Source organism: Physella acuta, unplaced genomic scaffold (assembly GCF_028476545.2).
Source record: "Physella acuta isolate Inbredline_101_S28 unplaced genomic scaffold, ASM2847654v3 ptg001534l, whole genome shotgun sequence".
In the NCBI taxonomy this organism is placed as follows: Eukaryota; Metazoa; Mollusca; class Gastropoda; family Physidae; genus Physella; species Physella acuta.
This window is the reverse complement of record NW_026733049.1, coordinates 432,501-457,223: the sequence shown is the minus strand read 5'-3', so window position 1 is coordinate 457,223 and position 24,723 is coordinate 432,501. Positions and strand designations below refer to the sequence as shown.

The window sequence follows — 24,723 nt, the reverse complement described above, 5'->3', positions numbered from 1 at the left end:
TTTTAGTTGCCGAATGTACTATATTTACTTCCACTTCTTAATCAATATAATGGCAAGAAATATTGATACACCATATTGAACAAAAATATTTCTAGATATAAGACTTCTGAGCATAATTATCTTTGGAATTATCTTTAAAAGTTACATGACGCCCTAATTTCTTTTTTTCTATTATTTTTGGGGTTTTTATGTATAAAAAAAAGGTGCTATCTTTACACATAGTATCACAAAATTAATAAGAACAGTATTCAACCATAATCTATAATTATCACTTCGATATTTTATTTATTGTTATTCACCATCGTTCCAAAAAGGTAAAGTAGATTCGCGCTTTGAAATTCCTAAATTTTCAAGAAATTATTCGCCATTAGGGATGTAAATAAAAAAACAATAAACCGGGAGTGATCTCCCCTAAACTTTCTCGAATATTCTTATATAAAATAACAGGGGATGGGAACTCGGGCTATAGACATGATTTTTAATCCATTTTAAATACTTTAAGTTTTAAAAATAGAATAAAATCTCGTAGACAAATTAATTGCACACCAAGTGAACGCCAAATAAAAAAGCGCATAATGGTGCGCAATATTATTAGTACTTTTAAAATTTACATTAGTTTTTTGAGAAATCGGAAGTAGCGTAAATTACTACTTCCAGTCAACGGAAATTACTCAAAATTTAACAGAAGGTAGAGGATTAGATCTTTTACTTACATGTGAAATTTCATTTATCTATCTGAAATAGTACTCAAGTTATAGGCTTTTGAAAAATTCAAAGTAGGAAAAGTACCACTTCCGGTTATCGGAAATCGCTCAAAAGTTGATACGGATCTACGATTTCGATAAAATACTTTTATATGAAATTTCATCAACGTAGCTGTAACGGTACTCAAGTTATCGTGTTTACACACGGACAGACAGACACACAGACACACAGACACACAGACAGACACACAGACATACGGACAAGATTGCAAAATTATGTTTTTCCGTATCAGTGAGGTGTAAAACGTCGAGATTTGTAAAAATCTCGATTTTTTTTTTTTGCACGATTACAAGACTTTCTCTATACTTCGTATATACGAGAAAGTAAAAAGGAAAAATTAATCGTGAAAAATAATTGTTGTTTGCTTTAAGTCTATTTCGCATTTTTTCATAGCAAATAGAATAAACAACGAGAATGTCAATAGACCAAATAAAATTAGTTGTTAATATTTGAAATATCCTTAGATTGTCTGTTTGAACAAAAACATCGTAGTTTAACAAGGGACAATATTAAACTGGTTGACTTCGAAGTCTCACGTCATACAAATTGTGATTTTGGTGTTTACATTTGAGTGTCACGCTAGACTCGAGGTTAAATTTAGTCAGGCTGCTAACCCATATGTCGCGTTTGTGACACATTTCAGTCACACTGCTGCCCTACAGTTCACGTTCGTGTCACATTTCAGTCACACTGCTGCCCTACAGTTCACGTTCGTGGCACATTTCAGTCACACTGCTGGCCTACAGGTCACGTCACTCAAATTTAGTCACAAAGTTTGTCAAAACTGCCACATTAACCACAACGCGATATCCGTCACGAAACCAATAGCAACCAAACAGCCTTGACCTTACCGCTCACCAACCGATGAAGCCTATTTAAAATACTTAATTCATTTAAGACTCAATAAAAAAAACTAAGCACTAACTCAATTGTTATTGTGCTCATCCTGATAAAGATAGACGTAAATTTAAAAAAAATAATATTAAAAACTTTTTAATTTTTCTATGAAATAAACATCAAATTTCTCCAAAAGAAAAAGAAAATCAGCAGTGCCGAAATGATCACCTTAAAACGATAACTGCGAGTTGTGAAATGATCACCTTTAAATGATAACTTGGAATTCTAAGCAAAGAATGAATGTGAAATGATCACCTTTAAACGATAACTGCTAGTTGTAAGCTAAAAATGAACACATCAATCAGACATTGACTTGTATTTATGGTGACCTCCTTGTTGTTGGTCTAGATATTACCTCACCAGTCACGTGATGTAGCTGGGAGTGTTGCCCCGATCTGTGGCATTCTAATCTCAGAGATCGGGGGAGACGGTAGAGTCAGAGATATTGCCGTGATAGACCAGAGTAGTAGGGTCTTAGATGGGCCGCGATAGACCACAGTAGTAGGGTCTTAGATGGGCCGCGATAGACCACAGTAGTAGTGCTTTAGGTGGGCCGCGTTAGACCACAGTAGTAGGGTCTTAGGTGGGCCGCGATAGACCACAGTAGTAGGGTCTTAGATGGACCGCGATAGACCACAGTAGTAGTGTCTTAGGTGGGCCGCGATAGACCACAGTAGTAGTGCTTTAGGTGGGCCGCGTTAGACAATAGTAGTGCCTTAGATATTGTAGCTAGATCTTTCCGATGCACAATGGTCTATTAGACTATGGAGCCACAGGGTGGGCCGCACTAGACAGTAGCAGTGCCTTAGATATTGCCGCGCTAGATCTTAGTAGTAAATTTACAAACCGAGAGGTGGAATCCTTTAATGTTCTAATACAGCAGTTAAAATTATTTCCCATTTAAGACTTTACATGACCAGAGGCGTAGCTACACCTCTGACGCCATGGAGATAATGCCCCTGTTTATCACCCGATTCCTCTTTACAACCCTAGCTACGCCACTGTATGTTTCCTTAACTAAAAACTAGATGTATTAAGAAGATGAATATTTGCACGCACAGTTTTACATTACTCTTCCAAATAGTCCGATAGTCGGAAATTCGCAGCCGTAAATTTACATTTATGTTCCGTATGCCGCTGAATATATCCTGTATTGATAATGTCTGTCAAAGTTATTTTAGACATAAAAACCTAAATCGTTTCAAGGTCTCAAAATACGATCAATCGTATTCAATTATCGTGCGGGGTGTTCTCCAAAATTAAATGGAGTAATGTCGTAGTTTACAGTTTAGTTTGAAGGTAATATGTCAATTACAGATAAGTTAGCAAATAATAATAATAAAAAAAATCTCTTGATATCCGTTGTGTTTGTTTAAGAGACATACAGATAAAATCTTAAGAGAGAGATAGTCATAAGGTCACACACCCTTACAACATGACCTAAACTAGACGTGGGGTGGTAGAGATTGTTGGTTCTCACTAAAGGGATGAAGGCCAAAGATTGGTGAGATAATGCGAGTCGAAGTCACTTGTCTCCGTGTAGATATGTCTATCTTCTAGCTAAATAGATGTGTTTGAGTGATGCACGCATGATATGTATCTTCTAGCTAAATAGATGTGTTTGAGTCAGGGGCGGAACTACAGTGCCGCCAGACCTCGCATTGCGGGGGGGCCCGAGACGTTTAGGGGCCCGCAGCCGACCATAATCAAGTTTTTTACAGTTAAAAAAAATAATCTTCTTGCATTTTTGACTTGATGGATGTTTTGTAAAAAAAATACTGTAGCTGCTGTTTGATTATCTTTATTCTATAGACAACATCTCGAGTTATCTTTCTCCTACAATCAAACATGCTGTTGTCTGCAAAATTCTTTTGAAAATAAATCCATCGCGTGAAAGATACGCAAACGTTCAAACCACTTCCATGACTGATTTCCCTTTTTTTAAATAGTCAAATATGTGTGCTCTTAAGCACCTTTTAATAGATTTGCATTAAACACATTAAAAAGCAATTACTTTTCTTAATTTTTATTAAAAAAAAATACATAATAAAGAATGACAAGCATAAAACAGAAATGTATTTAAAACTAATAATATAAATACAAAAAAACATAAAAATAAACATAGGGCGAGAAACCATTACACATACACAGCTTTCATGCTTCATATTATTTCGACCGAGGTATTCAAGGGAAGCATTTTAGCAAATATATTAAGACAAAGATTTTCAAAATTGACTAGATGGGTCGGCAACCTGCGGCTCGCGAGCCGCATGCGGCTCTTTTGGTGTCCAGTTGCGGCTCTTCAGCTCCATGCACAAATATTAATAATTATTTTATTTTCAAAACTCATAAAATTATTAGTCTGCAACACTCGGTAATAAACGATATAACATAAGATATAAACAATAAACATCGACTATTATATTAGAATATTTAGTTACTCCCTATCTCAATGTACTTCCTATTACATTGTCCATTCCGAATTGAAACATTCAACTTTACAGTGGATATCACAAAGAAAATAAACCAGCTAAGTGTAAAACTGAAAGGAAAACTGAGCCCATGTCTTGCTTGAAGAAGTGATTTTTTTTCGAAAAAAAAACTTTTTTGTTGAATACATGGTGAGCGGTAAATTACTTAATTACGAAAAAATCTGAAAAAAATATCGTTATGAAACCAATGCTACTATTCAATCACTTCAGCATTAATATAAGCAAAATGAAGGAGGTTTTCACCGAGAGATTTGAGCAATTCAAAACAAATGCAAGTACTCTGACATACTTATATATATATATATATATATGTATGTATATAATCCTAAACAAATATACTATTGACATAAAAATGTTAGTGGCTCTTTAAAATCCGGGTAATGTTGTAAATTGTAACTTTTGGCTCTTAAGACTCAAAAGGTTGCCGACCCCTGGACTAGATCTAATAGAAGTCACAAAAATGAAGTGGTGTAACTTGTTTTTACTTTTTAATAAAATCTAAGTATTTTTAATTTTTTTTTTTAAACTCGAACAAGCCCGAAATGAGTATTCTATGTATCATATTTTCGTCTATATATATATATATATATATATATATATATATATATATATATATATATATATATATATATATATATATATATATATATATAGGGGCCCAAAAAATTTCTTTGCGGGGTGACCCTTTTTTTCTAGTTCCGCCACTGGTTTGAGTGATGCTCGTATGATATCTATCTTCTATCTAAATAGATGTGTTTGAGTGATGCACGCATGTTATCTATATTCTATCTTCTTCTTCCTCTTCTTCGTTCTTAATTTTAATGTTGGAAGGGATTCCCCCCCCCCCCCCCCCCCCAACACAATTAAGTATTCGTGTCAAGTGGTTATGCGTCATTTCAGCCTGCTTTTCTTTTTGGATTTGCTTCCATAGCCGTTGTCCAACCAAGAATAAATTACAAGGCAGCAGTTGTTTGATTTTGGAGTTGTCTCGTCTAGAAGAGTGGCTGTCCCCAGCTAACGAGCCTCATCTGCCCGATATCTTCTATCTAAATGTCTGTGTTTGAGTGATACACGTATAATATCTATTAGCCATCTATATAAATGTATGTTTGATATAAATGTAAATATGTTTGATTGATATTGATGCACATAGTGTATCTATAATGTATCTGTATAACTATGTTTGATATTAATGCACATAGTGTATCTATAATCTATCTATATAAATATGTTTGATTGTTTGATTGATGCACATAGTGATCTATAATCTATCTGTATAACTTTGTTTGGTATTGATGCACATAGTGTATCTATAAACTATCTATATATCTATGTTTGATTGATACACGTATGTATCCTGTAGCTCGATAGCTCTGTGTTTTAAAAGATTGGAATTGTTTGTTGATATTATACGTTATGTCATAACATTTGTTTTTGTACAGATCTCTCTTTTGGTTTTAATACCCTTGTATTATAGCTATGAATTCATTGCTAAAACATTTAAACTATGTGAAGTTGAAACTGGAAATATGGTATATTTTGAACAAATGTTACGTTTGTTTACGGATATGTTAAAATAATGTTAGCTTTGTAATGAGATATGTTAAAATGTTACTCTTGTGATGTGAAACTTACAATATTACATTTGTGAGGAGATACGCCGAACGAATGTTCTCTTTTAGTTTGGTTTAAGTTTAATCACGTGAGACAAAATAAAGTTTACTTTCGGACCGGACGGCTAACCAGACAGGTGAAGTAGAGTTCCTCTGTTTTCTTGGTCAAGGTTCACGAAAGGGACATTTGAAAACGTCCAGTTTTCTCGAGAGGGACTTTGACCTTGCCGCATAAATGTTTACAGCTCGCTTCAATGTCAGTTTTAAGTTTCTATTATGTCATGGTGGTTGCAAATACTCATTCCAGAAATCTGGAAATTTCTAAATGGTTCAATTACAAAAGTAACAATGAACCCGAAGTGAAATGATCTGCAAGAAGACAAGTTTAAAATAAAATACTTAAAAAAAACTTTTTAAAAAACCACGTTTTTCTTGTGGACTAAAAAGTAGAAAATAAATTTTTCTTTTGTGCTTCCTCGAGCTGTGCAGGTTCTTGTGATGACTGACAAAAAACGTGGGTACGTTCACCATCAAATTTCCCGACCCATCTGCCCGACCCACGTTTTTTGTCAGTCATCACAAGAACCTGCACAGCTCGAGGAAGCACAAAAGAAAAATTTATTTTCTACTTTTTAGTCCACAAGAAAAACGTGGTTTTTTAAAAAGTTTTTTTTAAGTATTTTATTTTCTCCTTTTTAGTCCGTTGCTACACATGAAAAACGTGGTTTTTAAAAAAGTTGTTTATATAGTTTATTTTCTACTTTATCTAATGACTTGATTAAGTATGACTTGACTAAGTGTTTATAAATACACGGACTAAAAAAATCTTGAGCGACCAGGATTCGAACCTGGGTTGTCGCGGCCACAACGCGAAGTACTAACCACTATACGATCACGGCCAGCGCGCTCACATCGATTGGGGCCGAAGTAACTGTGTCTATAAGCCTCCAGTCTTGTCGGTATCTTTAGAAATCATGTCCTCAATTTTATGGTCCTTGGGGCGTAATTAAATTAAGCTAATTACGGTCTCTAATTGCTAGTTTTTATGATTGCATCTGAAATTGTTAGGCGAAAGTAGCCTGTATGCCAAATTTCAGATCTGTAGAGCAATCAGAAGTGGGCTAAAAAACTCGGGTCAATATTTTATTTGATGACCCCTACACACCACACAAACTATCATAAAAACTATCAAACTCATAACAGAACACTTTGAACCCAGTGCGAATATTAAGGTTGATCACGTGATCACAGAAAGTAGGTTACGCTAAAATATGCAGATGCATTTCGCTAGCGGGACAATGCTTCGATATCAATTTATACCCTCCCCACCCCACCAAAATACGCTGCATAAGTAAAACACACGCACACGCACACACACACACAAACAATCACGTAGATAAGGAATGAACTGGGGGATAAAACGCTGAAGTATACGATACTAAATGGAACAACATTTCACTTCGGTAGCCTGGCTTTAAAAACCAGGTTAGCTCCAGTAGCTTGTCCAATAGTTTGTTCAGGTCTGTTTGATAAAACTGTAACCGATATATATATATATTCTTATCTACATGATATTTGAAAAAAAAATCAATCCATATCAAAGAAAAAAACTAACAAGGAAGGCCATATGAAGTTAATTCTTAGGGGGGGGGGGGTGATTAAATTAAAAAAAAAAGTTTTGGTTTTACATTCTAGTTATTCAACTTTATCTATCAGCGACTAATACTTTACAAAGCTGTAGACTACACAACTGTATGGGGTGCCCGAGCAGCGCAAGAAAAAAAAGATTTGTAACTGTATTTAGTACACTTGCACCTACAGTCATACGTTTATAAAGACGTTACGAAGGACCCTAGAGTGCTAAAACATTAACAAAAGAACGTGATTGTATAGCCAAACCCCACGCAGTGCTCCATGTAAGCTTTCCTGGGGTCAAGCGCCCAGGGTTTCCAGTGTTTCTTTCAGGCATTTTTTCCGAGGGGGGTGCGGACTTAAATTTCTGGGTGGGATGATGGCACTGGTAAAAGTATATATTCTGTATATACATTCTATATTGTTCGGGTTGGGGGGATACCGCACTCCGAAGAGATGCCTGAAAGAAGCTGCGAGCGTCACTATGTAATGTCCGTATGTAATACATACCACTTGTATTTTGTAACGCATTTTGTGGGTATTAACTTAATTAATATAGTGACACTCGACCTGTTGACGCCACTCATTGTACCACAGTAGACTTTTACAGAAAGGCAGCAAACGGACCCACTGTACAACTAGACCAGCGGTTCTTAACCTTTTTGGCGGTACCGAACCCCATCAGTTTCATTAGCGCATTCACCGAACCCCACCAGTTTTATATGCGCATTCACCGAACCCCACCAGTTTTATATGTGCATTCACCGAACCCCACCAGTTTTATATGCGCATTCACCGAACCCCACCAGTTTTATATGCGCATTCACCGAACCCCACCAGTTTTATATGTGCATTCACCGAACCCCACCAGTTTCATATGCGCATTCACCGAACCCCACCAGTTTTATATGCGCATTCACCGAACCCCACCAGTTTTATATGTGCATTCACCGAACCCCACCAGTTTTATATGTGCATTCACCGAACCCCACCAGTTTCATATGCGCATTCACCGAACCCCACCAGTTTTATATGCGCATTCACCGAACCCCACCAGTTTTATATGTGCATTCACCGAACCCCACCAGTTTCATATGCGCATTCACCGAACCCCACCAGTTTTATATGCGCATTCACCGAACCCCACCAGTTTTATATGTGCATTCACCGAACCCCACCAGTTTCATATGCGCATTCACCGAACCCCACCAGTTTTATATGCGCATTCACCGAACCCCACCAGTTTTATATGCGCATTCACCGAACCCAACCAGTTTTATATGCGCATTCACCCAACCCCACCAGTTTTATATGCGCATTCACCCAACCCCACCAGTTTTATATGCGCATTCACCGAACCCCACCAGTTTTATATGCGCATTCACCGAACCCCACCAGTTTTATATGCGCATTCACCGAACCCCACCAGTTTTATATGCGCATTCACCCAACCCCACCAGTTTTATATGCGCATTCACCGAACCCCACCAGTTTTATATGCGCATTCACCGAACCCCACCAGTTTCATATGCACATTCACCGAACCCCACCAGTTTTATATGCGCATTCACCGAACCCCACCAGTTTTATATGTGCATTCACCGAACCCCACCAGTTTTATATGCGCATTCACCGAACCCCACCAGTTTCATATGCGCATTCACCGAACCCCACCAGTTTTATATGCGCATTCACCGAACCCCACCAGTTTCATTAGCGCATTCACCCAACCCCACCAGTTTCATTAGCGTATTCACCCAACCCCACCAGTTTTATATGCGCATTCACCGAACCCCACCAGTTTTATATGCGCATTCACCGAACCCCACCAGTTTTATATGCGCATTCACCGAACCCCACCAGTTTCATATGCACATTCACCGAACCCCACCAGTTTTATATGCGCATTCACCGAACCCCACCATTTATTAGCGCATTCACCGAACCCCACCAGTTTCATATGCGCATTCACCGAACCCTTCTTACCTATTATATCGTCTGCTCTGACAACATCCGATCGTGAATCGTGTGTGTCTTGACCTCCTCCGAACCCCTGAGTCTGACTCACCCAACCTCTGGGGTTTGATCGAACATAGGTTAAGAACCACTGAACTAGTAATATTTTTGTAGCGATTCAGATACAAGAAATGTACTAGCAGAAACAACAAAGCCTTCAAATATCGTTCCAAGCTGGTGTTACTAATGAAAGCCGAATCTGACTCTACAACTTCCGGCTTGACAGGAATAACGCAGGATCGATAACTCTATTGAATAATCTTAGCCCTGGATAATACAAGATATGGTGGTGATCCATGGTCACCAGTACGCTATGGTGATACAATTGGTGATACAGATAATAGTGTGAACGTGTGCCGTCAGTGTATTTGTGTTATATTCCCACGTTTAGTGAACCGACCAGCTTAATTAATTGACCTAGCCATACGATGCTAAGCTCTATCCTGAGATCTTAGAGGTCATATGAAGGAGGGGGGAAGAGTTTTGATGTTAGTTTACAAAGCAGTTTTGTATCCAACTAGATGTTAACAAGGGGTGGTATGGGAGGGTTATAAGCAAATGAAAGGGATTGAGAAAAAAAGCTGTTGCTCAATAAAGTAAGTTAAAGGTGGTTGAAAAACTCAAAATGTCATTGTATACGAAAGTTCCTGGAGCTGAAGCATATAAGAGTTCGCCACAGGCACTGAAATTGTACAAGAGTACGCCCCTGTGTACCCCAGTGAGAAAAAAAAGCCGTAGACCCCAGAAAGCCTCGTAAAAAACAAACAACCCCCAGTTACCATCGGCGACCGCAAGAATGTTACAAAGGGGGAGGGGCGAGGTGTATTTTTTTAAAAGTCGGTTCATGTGCACCCCCCCCCTCGCAAACCCCTATTACTTGACCCAACACACGGGTGCAAATGAGATCTACAATTGACGCAGGGAAATGGCATGACATTTTTAAAAGAAAAAGATCCGACTTGCAGTAAATTAAAAGTCTGTTTATTCTTCAAGAAAAATACATTTTATTTTAATTTGAAACTAATTCAAATACAATTATTAAAAATTGACGCATTTTTTTCTTAAACAGGAGCTGTATAAGATGCAAAATACCTTGCCCCCCCCCCCCCGCCCTCCTGCTCTCTCACGCCGCACATCATCAGTTCCTCACTTCAATTCTTACCTTCACGACTTGTCACAGCAGACCCAAGACGTAGATTACACCACGCAACCCAAGATTCCTTATGAAAAAACAATTACCTAAAGTAAATCCCCTAGGTCCAGTACCGGTAACCCAAAAAAACACAACCGAACAGAACAGCAAAATTCCGAGATCACATTGAATTAATCTAGACCGATAAGTTGTTATCTCTAATTAAGACGGTTCGCTGATTGAGTTTTTCGCTGCCCCGGGTAGATAACACAGAGACTCGCGAGCCCACGGAGTGTATGGGCATGACCCACCAATCACGAGACCAAGATAGTTGCATCAAGACCATGTCCACGGGAGAAAGGGAAAATTGGAAGTTTTTTTTTTTAAGGCTTGGAGAGTTGTTGATTTTGTTAACGAGATAAAACAAAGTTGGGAATTTGGGGAAGTGGGGGGGGGGGGGGGGGGGGGGGGGGGGAAGAGGCAGGTTTTTACGTAAATACGAGAAGGTAATGACTGGGGGAATGGAATTTTTGACGGGATATTAATTAGGGGGTTTTAATTGAGGGGGTTGATAATGCGAATAGCTACGTGAGGATGGTAGATGAGGTCTTTGAGAAGTGGTGAAGGTAGTTAGAGGTAGTGATAGGTAGTATAGGCAGGTATAGTCAGTGATATGTAGGACAGGTAGTTATAGTCAGTGATATTTGGGGTTGGTAGTTATAGTTAGTGATAGGTGGGGTAGGTAGTTATAGTCAGTGATATTTAGGACAGGTAGTTATAGTCAGTGATATTTGGGGCAGGTAGTTATAGTCAGTGATATTTAGGGCAGGTAGTTATAGTCAGTGATATTTGGGGCAGGTAGTTATAGTCAGTGATAGGTGGGGTAGGTAGTTATAGTCAGTGATATTTAGGGCAGGTAGTTATAGTCAGTGATATTTGGGGCAGGTAGTTATAGTCAGTGATAGGTGGGGCAGGTAGTTATAGTCAGTGATAGGTGGGGTATGTAGTTATAGTCAGTGATATTTGGGGCAGGTAGTTATAGTCAGTGATATTTGGGGCAGGTAGTTATAGTCAGTGATATTTGGGGCAGGTAGTTATAGTCAGTGATATTTGGGGCAGGTAGTTATAGTCAGTGATGGGTGGGGTAGGTAGTTATAGTCAGTGATATTTGGGGCAGGTAGTTATAGTCAGTGATATTTGGGGCAGGTAGTTATAGTCAGTGATATTTGGGGCAGGTAGTTATAGTCAGTGATATTTGGGGCAGGTAGTTATAGTCAGTGATATTTGGGGCAGGTAGTTATAGTCAGTGATATTTGGGGCAGGTAGTTATAGTCAGTGATATTTGGGGTAGGTAGTTATAGTCAGTGATATTTGTGGCAGGTAGTTATAGTCAGTGATATTTGGGGCAGGTAGTTATAGTCAGTGATATTTGGGGTAGGTAGTTATAGTCAGTGATATTTGGGGCAGGTAGTTATAGTCAGTGATAGGTGGGGTAGGTAGTTATAGTCAGTGATATTTGGGGCAGGTAGTTATAGTCAGTGCTAGGTGAGGTAGGTAGTTGTCATAAATAGGTGAGACTGGACAGAAAGTGGATAGCGTGGACCAGGAGTCACTAGACAGGTAAGCACAGTGCAGGTAAATAAAGGACAGGGTAGTGACAAGACTGAGCCAGGTACCCACACTCGCCAGCTCCCAGCTACTTCAGATAAGCCAGGTTCGACTGTACTTATCACGTGAGAGACTTATCAGACACCAAAGTCTGTATCCTGATCACAGAGATAGCGTGAACGTCTTTAAAGAGAAACGTTCCAAAGAGAAAAATAACCTTCAATAACCTATACTTAAAATTACATAACCTAAACCGAAATATATATATATATATATATATATATATATATATATATATATATATATATATATATTTATATATATAAAGCAAAGTGGTCGGGTGCCCGATAGGGCACTTCTCGGCGCCGCAGGCGCGTCAAATTTGGCACGATGGTGACTTGGGTCGATAGAACACGCGGCCCAGTGACGGTTGGCCGAAAAGTCGACGGAAAGGGGGTCAAAACTGACCTCGACTGACCGGCGCCTTATATGGGCTATATTACGAAAAAAAATTTCCTCCGACGACCACCCTTGATATTTTGTGAGGTGGTAGGAGAACGCCTTGGGGTGTCACAAAAAACTCGCCATGTCCGGGAAAACTTCGTAAAGGGGTCAAAACTGACCAGTCGTATTTCCCTATATAATCTTTGTATATTATGGGAAAAAAAGAGGGTCATTTCAAAACGGATTTTAGGGCACTTACCCTCTTTACATCTGGCTAAGTTTTTGGCATGCTTATAGGTAAATGGCTTGGCCGTACGGCTGACCTGTCGGTTTCACTCAAAGCCCTCGACGAGGGCTAAAAAGCGACCGCGAGTGAAATTCTCTTTATATGAGCTCTATTAAGGAAAAAAAATTTCCTCCGACGACCCCCCTTGATATTTTGTGAGGTGGTAGGAGAACGCCTTGGGGTGTCACAAAAAACTCGCCATGTCCGGGAAAAATCGGGAAACGGGTCAAAACTGACCAGTCGTATTTCCCTATATAATCTTTGTATTTTATGGGGAAAACATAGGTCCATTTCAAAACGGATTTTAGGGCACTTACCCTCTTTACACCTGGCTAAGTTTTGGCATGCTTATAGGTAAATGGCTTGATCTTTAGGGAAATCTGTCGGTTTGACTCAAAGCTTTCGACGAGGGCTAAAAAGCGACCGCGAGTGAAATTCTCTTTATATGAGCTCTATTACGGAAAAAAATTTCCTCCGACGACCCCCCTTGAAATTTTGTGAGGTGGTAGGAGAAGGCCTTGGGGTGTCACAAAAAACTCGCCATATCTGGGAAAACTTCGTAAAAGGGTCAAAACTGACAAGTTGTATTTCCCTATATAATCTTTGTATTTTATGGGAAAACAGAGGGTCATTTCAACGCAGACTTTACGGTACTTAAACTCAGTATATCTGGCTAATTTTTTGCATACTCTTATGTCAATGGCTTCCCCTTTAGGGAAAACTGTCGGTTTGACTCAAAGCCCTCGACGAGGGCTAAAAAGTGACCGCGAGTGAAATTCTCTTTATATGAGCTCTATTACGCAAAAAAATTTCCTCCCACGACCCCCCTTGAAATTTTGTGAGGTGGTAGAAGAAGGCCTTGGGATGTCACAAAAAAACTCGCCATGTCCTGGAAAAATCGGGAAATGGGTCAAAACTGACCAGTCGTATTTCCTTTTTATTTTATGGCAAAAACAGGGAAATTTTAACACAATTTTTAGGTTACTTAACGTCTGTACATCATGCTAAGTTTTTGCATACACTATTATAGATGACTAGGCCGTATGGAAAAACCGTTGGTCAGACTAAAAGCCCTCGACGAGGGCTAAAAGATGATCGTGAGTGAAATTCTCCTTATATGAGATATATATATATATATATATATATATATATATATATATATATATATATATATATATATATATATATATATATATATATATTAAAAAAATTGACGAACGATCCCCTTAATATTATATGACGTCGTAGACCGACCCTAGAGGGTAACAAAAAAACTTTATTCCCGTCGGAAACAGCCATTGTAGTCGTTAAATATGTTCATATACCGTAATTTCTTATATAAGCATAGCAACTGTTTGTAAAAAAAAAAGTAAACAGACATACGTCATACGTTCAGTTTTAAAGGGAGGTAACGTTTTCAAAATTATTATTTTTCAAATAATTGTATACTATTTTAAACAGAAACAGAAAATGACGAAGTATAGAATTTGTTTTAGTACAAAAGTAAGTTGTTAATTTAGTTACGTATCCTAAATAAATAAATTTATTAATTTCAAAAGGCAATGTAATATAAACTATGAGAAATACTGTTCATGGAACCTTGTAGTTCTAATTCCATTTTAGTTATAGATTACGTACTTTCCACCATTTCTCTGAGATTTAAATTTAAATGACGAACAAAAATTTTTTTTTTTCTAAAGTTAGCATTACTGTTTAAATCAAAGCACTCCACACACAATCCATCGCTAAATAATTAAGTATTCAAATTCTCAAATGTTTTTTAAAAACCTAAGCGAAGCTAGGCAGTATGCCTAGTATATATATATATATATATATATATATATATATATATATATATATATATATATATATATATATATATATATATATATATATATATATATATATATATATGAAGATAGACATAAACTGTGCACACATTTGTAAGGCATATCTTTAACTAGCACTACGCTTTACCTTTTTTTTTTCTTTTCGCGTATTGATGATTGGGTTTAGTTTATATGCTAGATAAGTGCGGTAGAGGAAATTGAGATTTTAATACAGGAATTTCAGTACAGAAAGTTATGAGGAAACTCAGCTGCGTCTAAAAAATAAATTGTCTGTCTTAAACTCTTATAACAAGAACAAAAAAAAAATGAAGGTCACACACTACATTGAACATTTTGGGTTACTGTCACAAATGTCACAACAAAAAATACATGGGCTTTTAAAGTAAGTTTCGTCACTACGGATCTCTTAAAAAACCCAAACCTTACCGGATATAATATTATATATATATATATATATATATATATATATATATATATATATATATATATATATATATATATATATATATATATATATATATATATATATATCCATACGCACGGAAATTTTTTTTCCTACATGCGTCCCGAGTATCTAGCTGGACTTTCGGGGACAAATTGAGCTAAATGGAAGTGGGGTGGATTTCAAGTGAAATTGCTAATTTTCTAAGCGATTCAACTTAAGTATTTGTGATGAGTTGAAAAGTATAAGGCGTGTTGAAGGCGTTTCTTCGTGTGCTATTCTTCCGAATGTCGGAACTATGTACTATGGGTCGTAAAATATCTATAAAGTTACTATTTAAAAAAAAGTTTAAATTAAAATATGTAAAAAAAAATACTTTTTATTTCCAAATAAAACAAGTATATCGGCATATGTGTGTGTGTGCGCGCGTAAATCTGACACATGATTCAAATATTTACTAAACATTGAACATAAAAGGGTGGACAATATTTAAATAATGAAATAATTCAATGAAAGGAAAAAAAAGGATTTTGATTTCTATGTACCTGACGATGTTACACATTTAATAAGAGGAGATCCCCTACCAACACTAAAATTAAGAACGAAGAAGAAGAAGGTTTAGGTAGATATGAGAATATTACATGTAAATAAAGTTCTGCCCAGGGTAACATTCCATACCTGTTGTCGTATCATACAAAAAAACAATAGGCCTACAATGTTAATGAACACAACTATTTCATTAAGAAATAAGTAATTGTATACACTATTTATAGACCGACCTCGTTCAAGCTTATTAATAATTAATTAAGATTATCATTCGTCTGTGTTGATTGAAGAAACAACAGAAGTCACGAAAATACTTTTGACAACTGGCAAATCGGGGAGCAATTCTTTAATGAAAACAGCGTTGAAAATGTCTGTCTAAATTTGTCTGAGTTTGTCTGTCTGTCTGTCGTATCATGATACAAGCATGTCAGGGAAAAGTTCACATCATAAGTCTGTCAATGACAGCAGACGATACATGATACGCCGACCTGTTGAATGTGACGGCGTGGCCTAGCGGTAGAGCGTTACTCGGCTAACTCGAAAGACTCGAATTCAAATCCAAGTTCAAGTTAGTAGTCTCTAAAACAAGTGAACTCTACTTCACTTGCCCAATGAACCTTCTGGTTCGAAAACGGAAGTTTACCTACAACTTACTGACATCAGACACGGTGAAACCATCGACACACACAAAAAGCAAACCTCACGTACGTCACAGGAAACCTCCGTATGCCTTAAGTGCACCACGCAAAACATTTTAAACATGTAACCTTAGAGAACTGTTCAAGACATTCTGTAATATGCGACTTAAGTGCATCGTGCAAGACACCAGCATGCAAAGAAAAAAGCCAGACCAGACATTTTAAGTCTGCCTTCTGTCTCTGGGAAATTTTCCTTGCCACTCTTCAAACTCCAGGCTTAATGCAAAGATTTTTAACTACTAGATCTAGGCGTGTTACTAAAAATAGCATTATTTATAGAAAGGAGTTGGCCTGTTTGGAAAATAAAGGAATGAAGGGAAACAACACGGTCGGAGCATAATTATCACCACCTACCAATCTACAAATTAGATCAGAGCCTGCCTTAACTAAAATATCGATAATTTAAACTTACATAAAATTTTTAAAGTAATACTACGTATACCTAATAATATTTTGTTTTTAAAATACTTTCGAGGATTATTCAATAGTGTGAATTTTATTTCACTAAACCGTGACTATTTCACGAATATCAAGGATAGACTTGAAAAACCAAATTGTTATCAGTAATAGTGAAAAACAACTGAAACAAAAAATGCTGATTATTTTTTATTGCTATAGATCTCGTAATATTTTCTAGTCTATGTAATATATATCATTAGACACTTGGTCAAAGCTTCCTGTGTTATTCACTACATTGTAACAGTGAAGACTAAAATGTTTAGGAGAAAGTGAATGGTTATAACCATAAATATTTGATCCTCCCTATTCTAAATTTTAAATTTTCCGAACCAAACAGCAAAAATTCAACACATTTTTTCCAGGTTTTTTATGCCCTTATTGTTGTGTACATTAAGATAGCTTGGCATTTCAAGTCCCTTAACCATCGGCCTTCAAAGATTAGAGTTATCTCCCGGCTATTGATGCCGATGTCTGGTATTTTTTTTATAATAACACCGGCGATCATTGAAAGAATAAAGGTTTTTTTTTCCTTCTGTTTTGAACTGATTTAATAATTCAGAAAAGAGGAGTGATCCTTTTGTCTTATTTTCAGGATATTGCGACACAAATGGACAAAAATCGTTTAATTCAATAATTGACCAAGCGAAAACACGGAGTTCGTTTTTCGGGTCAGTTTTGAATCTAGTTTTGAATGAGAGGGGGTGTCCATATTTGTCTATATAATATGCTGGGGATAGGAGGAGATATATGGGTGATAAGCCTCCATGTCAATTCAGAGACCTACCCATAGTTAAATAAATTTACTTAAAGAAACATTAAAAGAAGGACGCTTTATGTACAATTTTGTAGTGCTTAATTCTAAATATGCTGAAGATTTGTAAAGTTTTGATGTTTTACTTTTCCCCGGAGTTAATACACATTGTTGGTTTAAGGTACCCTGATCTTCCACTATAACCAACAGCAAAAATTAAAAATCATAGTTAAATAATTGAACTGGCATAAAAAAAAATAACACAGTTGGTACGATACTTTGTGTTATTACATAGTTATTTTGTAATCGATTCTCCAAAATTAAACAAATTACGATGTTTGTATTCGACTACGACGTAACCGTTAAAGCGGGTGTCCGCCCCTTTTGTTTTCTGTAGATTATGGGGATGTCAGTAAAAATGAATGTTTATTATCGTTTCAATAGTCTGATTTTTACTTTTTCAGTGCCCGATTTTCTCCCTAATCTTGTCTGGAAATTGATTTTGTTTTTTTATGACGGCTAATTTTAAAGGGAATTCCAAAACAACAGAGTTTGAAAGGTCAGGGTAATTTGCACTCTATATTACGTGCATGTCCTACGTCATGTTTGCGTACTACGTCAGCTGTATGTCCTTTTTGTGCACTACATCACATTTGTGCTCTACGTCAGAGATATCAACGCTGTACGATAATCAATAGTTCTATGGATAATTAGCTTCTTGCTTCGGTTCTATCACTTAACAATTTTTTTCTAAAACGTAAGACCGTAATGATCAGAAAAAACAAACACCAATTAAAAAAATTTCTGATTAGCAACGAGGCTATTAATTTAATAAAATAAAATAAACACAATATGCATGTTATTCAAACTTAAGCTTACGGTCTACGTTCTGCTAATGAATAAAACCACGCTTAAATCAAGCAAAAGTGAAGCTTAAAATAAATTAATTATTACAGTTTTAATTATGGTTTAAGTTTAAGTCGTATCGGTTCGCAAAAAAAAGACAATGACGTCATTGTATAACATCACTTCCATAACCAAAAAAAGCTTTAAACGAAAAACAAAGTAAAAATCTATCAAGTCTCGCGTTATCTCGGACACGAGATTTACTCCCGCGGCGCGTGAGAGTTGCACCAGCCGGTAAGATGGATGAAGCCATTTAGCCATCCCCGGTCACCCCCCCCCCCCCCAGTTAATAATTAGTCTTTAAAAAACATTCACCAACAGTTACAAAAAGAATGCGCGTGATTTACCGGAAATGCAGATTGCGTGGGAGGACCTGCGCTGACGAATTATTTTGCACCGGATGTTAACACAAAAGGTCTAGACACCTACCTGATGTTTATATTAGAAGTCGATCTATCCTGCATGTTTTATTGATTTTATATTAAGTTTTTGATTAAAGAATTTTCAGACCATCTAGTGTAGTCCTACATGGATTATTGGTTTGTAGTTCTGTATTAATTTTTCAGCGATTTCCGTTAATCGTAAGTGGAACTAATTCTACTTTTGGTTTTTCAAAAAAACGCATGTGAATTTATAAAGTACTAATAAAATTTCACACTATTATACACACATTGTTTGCTGTTCACTTGGTGCGCAATTCTTTTTTTTTTCTACGAGATTCTATTCCATTTTTAAAAGTTTAAGTAATTAAAAATTAATTAAAAATCATATCTATACCCAGAGTTGAATTCCCCGTAGTGGTATTAAAAGAATATTCGAGAAAGCTTAGGGGAGATCACTTCCGCTTTATTATTATAGCAATAACAACCTATGGCTAAATTCAGGGGAAATCACTCATAAATTTTTTTGAAGTGTAATCATTAAGTAAAACGTCCAAAAAACGTATTTAGAATTAATTTTTGAAGCATCAACTGATCCTTAATTATAAATAGCATAATTAAGCAAATAAAAAGGGTGGGGTGGAGGAAGTGGGAAAATAGAAATATTTCACTTTTAAAATGTTAAAAAAAATTACCATATTATACTCAAGTTGACCGACTAAATTCTTGAAAATGTGTTCGTCGTTGTGGAAAAATAAAATAAAAATAATCGATTTCTAAAATGATAGAAAATAGAGATCAAAAGGAATGAGCAGAGACGGACCGGATGTGACGCATGAGATCGTGACAAGTGGGTCAGACGAACGCGGTTGGCTTCTCTGGAGCCAGGTGCTCAGAGTTTAAAGGGAGGGAACTCGGCTGGTGCTGGTATAATCCTTGAGAAGTAGTTACAGCTTAGGCTTTAAAACATGTTGAGGAGAAACGTGGTAAAATTTGTCGATTTTTGGGATTCTGTTCAGATAAACCATGTCCAAAAAAAATAAGAAAATAAGAAAATTGTACTTTCAGATTTTATTGAAGAGGGTGAAATTGGGACATGTCAATAATAACTAGTATGAAAAGGTCTTTATATTTGGGTACAGAGTTTCTTCCAGGCATCTCTTCGTCTACCCCCCCCCCCCCTGGAAATTTCAAGTGCATCCTTGGAGAAAAAAAGTCTGGAAGAAACACTGTTTGGGTACCTTTAATCATAACCTCAAACCTTACCCTAACTCTAAATCCAACCCTAACCCCAACCCTAACCCAAACCCTAGAGGCGATTAAGGAGTTATTTTAATGCATGTATCAGAAATAGGCAACAAGCTGCGGGGCTTTAATGCACGTTTTTTGCATGAGTGGCGGAGCTTATCTGGACAAGAGCCAAATTTTATCAATTAGAGGAAATTGTGGGCTACTAGCACTTTATGATGTAGGTGTATGCATAGCTCTTTTAATTGTTTGTTACTATTATCGACCCTCTAATCCTGTTATTTTAGGGTCGTTGTGGTCGAGTGGTATAGAATCACGACTGCTAACCCGAAAGTCTAAAGTTTGGATCTCGGTCAGACTTGAGTCTGCATGACATCCCTGAATCAACCCAGTTCTGATTGGTACCTGGCTCACGTTTGGGAAAGTAAAGGCGGCCGAGCATGGTCCCTTTATCTGTCGAGGTCAAGAACCATACACTCTACTTTTTACACGTAATGGATCTTTACTTCTGAAACGGGAACTTAACTAACCCTGTTTATTTACTATCACCCCCCACCCAATCACAAGTATGTTATCACTCTCTCCCCACACCCTTACATTCTGGCTACTTAACATCAACCCATTTAAAGAAATGCACATTGTACAAAGCCGGCTGTCAAGTCGTTGAATGAAGGCAAATAAGCAACGCAAACAAGAGACGTCCAAATGTTTATGTAAGTATTCCCTTATCCGACTGAGGTGACTCCAGCCCAGTAGTGAAGTTATGGGCCCAGTCCAAGGGGTCTCACATTGATTCGGTCGATGGGGTCTCCTTTTAAATGTATTGTTAAACTGTAAAGATGTGCTAGTCATGATGTTTTAGTTTTGAGTTCGAGTCGAGGCTTGAGCGCTAGTTTGGTATTCATCTCAGAGGTGTACTTAACAACCATGGCAACAAATAGCCTCCAGATGGGGTGGGGGCAGTTTGACGAGGGGACGACACATGACAGGTTCATAGATTAAAAACCTCTGCTGAAACCTTATATGTATATATATATATATATATATATATATATATATATATATATATATATATATATATATATATATATATATATATATATATATATATATCTCAGGACAAGTGATCTCAAGGACAAATGATCTAACGGACAAAAGATACCAGGAAAAAATATATCACGACAAATGATATCATGGACAAATGATCTCAGACAAAATATCTCACAGCAAAACTTTAATAGTGTATTGGATTTAGAACCCATATATATATACGTATGTCTGTTTAAATATAAATATACATACATATATACAGGAGTACATATACAGGAGTATATATATATATATATATATATATATATATATATATATATATATATATATATATATATATATAATACATATATATATATATATATATATATATATATATATATATAATATATATAGGCCTAAATATATATATATATATATATATATATATATATATATATATATATATATATATATATATATATATATATATATTATATAAATATAATGGGTTCTGTATATAATTATATCATGTGTGTCTGTATTTATGTCTGTGTAAATATAAATATACATACTTATATAGACAGGAGAAGAAATACATATATACATGGATATATATATATATATATATATATATATATATATATATATATATATATATATATATATATATATATATATATATATATATATATATATATATATATATATATATGTAAATATGTCTGTGAGTGTGTATGGTGGGTATGTACGTGAGTGTGCGTGTGTGTGTGTGTGTGTGTGTGTGTGTGTGACACACTTCTGTAGTAACCACCTGATAATGGTTAACAAGGCTTCTAAATATCTCACCTGGACGGGTAGATAACTCAACGTCCCATTTCGCCACTTTTAGAAACTTTAAGTGTTGGGGAAAATTGACCGCCCGCTAGTATTTACGTAACACGTCACACATGTTTTTTAAAAAAAACCTCCGCGGGGTTTCTCAGCATTTACGTCACAGAATTATTATCTGGGTTAAATCTAGTTCACGCAACGAAAAAATGTTTTATTTTTGTGTAATATGTAACATTCACTTTTTTCTTTTGTTCGCGGTATTTTTTTTTGTTTGTTTGCGCTAGATTTGAATTGTCTCTCCTACTCAAAGATATCTAACCAAAGCCATATAAGTGAGTCATCTACGTGTCTTCTGCATGTGGGCAGGAAGTCTTGACGTTGTCATTACATAAAATTGGCTTTGAAGGAGGGAGCTATTCCCGGCTATTGGTATTTAAAAAAAAACAACTTGATGATAAATATAGGCTGAGTATGTGACGACTTAGCATTGCAATTTCACTATGAAAGGATTTGAGTTGAAAATGAATAGGGGTACATTAAATGGACCGGGTTTTGATTTTAATCTAGGAAATATAAATCAATACCCTGACTCTAATGACGGAGAGGTTACAGTATATACTAACCTAGATGAGTAGGCTTACTTGCAGTAACAACTAGGGTGGTACTGGTACGTACCGTCCATTAACTAGCGTAGAACCAACTAGGATAGTACTTACAGTAACTCAACCTGACCAGTTCCTACTTTAACTCAACTCGATCAGTGCTCACAGTATTTCAACTAGATCAATGCTTACAGTAATTCAACTAGATCAATGCTTACAGTATTTCAACTAGATCAATGCTTACAGTATTTCAACTAGATCAATGCTTACAGTATTTCAACTAGATCAATGCTTACAGTATTTCAACTAGATCAGTGCTCACAGTAACTGAAAATAACTGAAATACTGCAGTGCTTAGAGTAATTGAACTAGATAACTACAGTGGAACCTCGAGATACGAATTTTATTCGTTCCCTAAAATTGCTCGTATCTCAAATTGTTCCTATCTCAAAGCAGTATTCTCCATTAAAATTATACAAAGTGACATTAATTCGTTCCAGCCCGAAAAATGCCACCTCAGATGTTTTCGTTACGTATTTTTAATTAAATAAAATACATTTATAAATAACAAGTGTTGTAAAAAAAACATACAAGCGTAATAAATTGGTTTTATAAAGTGTATTTTCTTTTAAAATCAGTCCACCTAAGCTTACTGAAAATGTTGGAGGAGTTATAGGTTGGAGGAGATAGGCGGAGAGGTTTCACATCGTTCAACTACTCTCCACACCAGTAGCATAGCGGAGGGGGGGGGGGGGTTGACATATGTTCCCGGGCGCTGACCTTAGGGGGCGCCAAAATGGGTTGGAAAAATAAATTGAAAGGTTGAGAAGGTGCAAATTGAAAGTGGGGGGGGGGGGGGGTGCAAATCGAAATTTTGAGGGAGGGGGTGCAAATCGACAAGTTTGTCCCCGGGCGCCGGGAAGGGTCGCTACGCCTCTGCTCTACACTGTTAATGCTAAACTTTTCGGTCACTTGAATTCGCTTACTAGTTACACTTTAATTGCTACACTTTATCCCTAAACTTAACGGAACTTAAAAGCTACTCGATAATTATTTAATCTTACTTTCGTTTAACTTTCCTGACTGCATTTCTCGATACTGGTCTTTGCCTCCTTCGCCGCGGGTTACTCACTTTCACGTGCAGGTCGTTTAAAACAAAACCAGTTCAGGAAGTTAATCCACCCCCCCCCCCCCCTTCCTTGACCTACCCGACTCAACAGTAGAAAGCTAACTACTAAAAAAAACTACGTCACTCAGGTCAAATTAATAATATTAATAATTACTGACAGATAGGGAAATGCATTCTAAATAAAGTAACATTCCCCATTTAACAATATTCGTAAAAGTCGGTACTTGGGTAATGGCAAGCATGGAATTGTTGGCACGGGGCTGTCCACAGCAGAGTTTCTTCCAGGCATCTCTTCGGGGGGGGGGGGGAGGGGGAGAAGAGAGACTAAGCCCCCCCCCCCCCCCCGAAAAAATTCTACCCCCCCCCCCGCCCCCCCCCCCCCCCCCCCGAAAAAATTCTACCGCCCCCCCTCGAAATGAAATTTATATAATTTATATAGAAAATATATACTTTTAACAGTGTCCGCCCCCCCCCCCCCGAAGAAAGTCTACCGCCCCCCCCCCCCCCGAAAATTTCAAGTGCCCCCCCCCCACCCCGGAGAAAAAAGTCTGGAAGAAACACTGGTCCACAGCTGTAGGGCTGGGCCTGGTACTCAAGCGGCTGTTTCTACTGCAACTATTCTCACTGTTCTCTGGTGTTTTTATCCTGTTTAAAGTTGAGTTTCTTTACAGTATAATATTTGTTCCGAGTTTTAAAATAAACATTATATTAATATTTGTGCAAGGAGCCAGAGATCCGTATCTTGACATCAAGAGAGCCCCATGCGGCTCGTGGGCCGCAGGTTGCCAACCCCTGCAATGGGCATACTGATTAAGCAATTAAATAAGCGGAACCACAAAGAAAAACAAAAAGCGAGCAATAATCGTTTTAAAAATTTCACGATTGTACACAATAGATAGTTATTTTGGCTAATAGTTTACTATTTTAATCATATTTTTCAAACATTTAAAAAATTTGAAACACA

At 36.8% G+C, this 24,723-nt stretch overlaps 1 protein-coding gene across 1 annotated transcript in view; it reads right to left on the bottom strand.

Moving 5' to 3' along the window:
• LOC131928715 (proton myo-inositol cotransporter) overlaps nt 1–24,723 on the bottom strand; it is a 49,669-nt gene that overhangs the window by 13,037 nt on the left and 11,909 nt on the right. The gene's annotated exons all lie outside the window — the stretch shown is intronic.